This window comes from Fomitiporia mediterranea (assembly GCF_000271605.1).
Source record: "Fomitiporia mediterranea MF3/22 unplaced genomic scaffold FOMMEscaffold_10, whole genome shotgun sequence".
Classification (NCBI taxonomy): Eukaryota; Fungi; Basidiomycota; class Agaricomycetes; order Hymenochaetales; family Hymenochaetaceae; genus Fomitiporia; species Fomitiporia mediterranea.
The window spans coordinates 480,830-483,007 of NW_006760395.1; positions in this window are offsets into that span (position 1 = coordinate 480,830).

Below are 2,178 nucleotides of genomic sequence, written 5' to 3' on the forward strand. Positions count from 1 at the left end.
CAGAGAATGAAGGAGTGGTTAAAGGAATAGAATGATAAAGTAAGGAAGGGTAGTAGTAAGAGTCAGTACACATATAGTCTATAGACAGTGCCCCTAAGGGACAGAAGTCCTGAGTTCCAGTACAGAAGGGTGCAGAACCCTCAGAACTGAAGGTAAGAGAGTAGAGACTCATAACACCTTCTTGTATAGCTAATAATTCTAAAACTTATTAACACTGTTACTATTAACAACTGAACAAGTAGTAATATATAACTTACAGTACTTAAGCACTTATTATGAGTCCTATTTAGTTGTATCAAATTCTAATATAAATGTGTTTCTAAGATATACATGTTAGAAATATTCTTCTATAAGTTTGTACTTAGTAGAAATAGAGTAGAAATCACACTAAGAGAGGTTTAGTAGACTCAGCTCTACATTTGTATTGTAAGTTGTATAAGCTTTATAGTTTATAAATTAAGTACTATATATATTAAATAATAATGTTTCAGATATATATCTCAGTTATATGTCTCTAATAGTATATAATTGTGTACTATTCAAGACTTTTAATGTATCTGAGACAAAATAAATGCTAACAATACAATTAGCCAGTAATGATAAGAATATTATTTCAGATATTTGTCCTTCACATTCTTTATACACTTATAATGAAAAATGTCTCCTTGTTACCTTTATTTTTTCCCTTCCTCTTTTTGATTAACTTATAAGAGATTAATAAAGCAGACATTCTTACTGTAGCAGGATTTTCCTCATAGTGAACTATTGTGTACTATATGTATACTATGTAAAACTACCTGGTTTTCTCTTGTACTTTACAGGGTCTATACTACAAATATGACTACCTTTGTCTTGCTGAGTAATCAGCTAGCCAGTTTCACTAACAGTACTTTTGAGTACACTGTGTTCACATTCAACAGTCTCAACAAGTTGCTGACTACAAATGTTGTTAAGAGGGAGAACTTAAGGGGGGCACACATAGACAAGGGGTAAGGTGACAATTGACTGCTCAGTGTCTCTCATCCTTATATTGTATGTATTCTAACTGAGACATTATGAAGTCATTGTCTTGTGGTTTGTCTGTTGATGAACTAATCATCTCATAATACTCTCCTTCAAACTCTTACTAGTCTGAGTAAACTGGTAAGATGTTTGACTTGTAGTACATGTAGTGCTTTAGTTAATATATCTGCTTGTTGATCATTCGTCTGTATGTATTTCACATTTATGTACTCTAACTCAATGTAGCATTTAATAAAATCTTTCTTATGATCTAAATGCTTTGTTCGTTCTGAATATTTGAGTTTGTCCAATGTAACTATTCATATAACAGCATTGTTATCACAATAGATATTAATTAGTGCATCAGAGACCTGCAGAATCTCTTCAGCTAAATGAGTAAGTACAATTGCTTCCTGTGTTCCTCTTACAAGAGCTATTAATTTAGCTTCATACATTGAATTTGCCACCAGTGTTTGTCTTTTACTTGACTATGAAACTAATGAATTGCTCAAGTAAAATGCATATTCTGATATTGCACAATGCCCTTCTTGCATCATACTGTCTGCATCTGTATAGCCATTCAATATTGATTGATTTGTGCTGCCAAGTTGGAGCCAGACATTGCTCATAGTTTTTAAGTACATGTAACAATGTTTAAGTGCTAGATAATACTCTATACTAGGGTCATTGAGGTATTTTGCTAACTGATTTGTTACAAATGCTATATCTGGCTGTGTACAGTCTGCAATGTATCTAAGTGTACCAACCATGTTCATGTATAGTATATCAGACATTTGTTTTCTATTGTTATCAGTTTGCAATACTGTTTTTAATTGTGTACTAGGCTGTATGGGTGTTTGTACACTTTGTTTGTTTGTAAGTTTGTAACATTCTATTATACTATTAATATAATGTGTCTGATGCATCCTGATGAATCTATGCTCTCTGTTGTGTTGAATCTCTATACTAAGTAGCTAATGTAATTCACTACTGTCTGTATATTGTAAATGATGTACAATAGATTGTTTTATCATTGTAATAGTATTATTATTCTTTGCTGCAATAGTAATATTGTTGACATGTACAAATAATATGGTTACAGTTATTTCTTTCTTCTTTGTGAAGAATACAGTGTTATCATGTTTGGATTTTGTTAATCTGCATTAAGTAGTATAT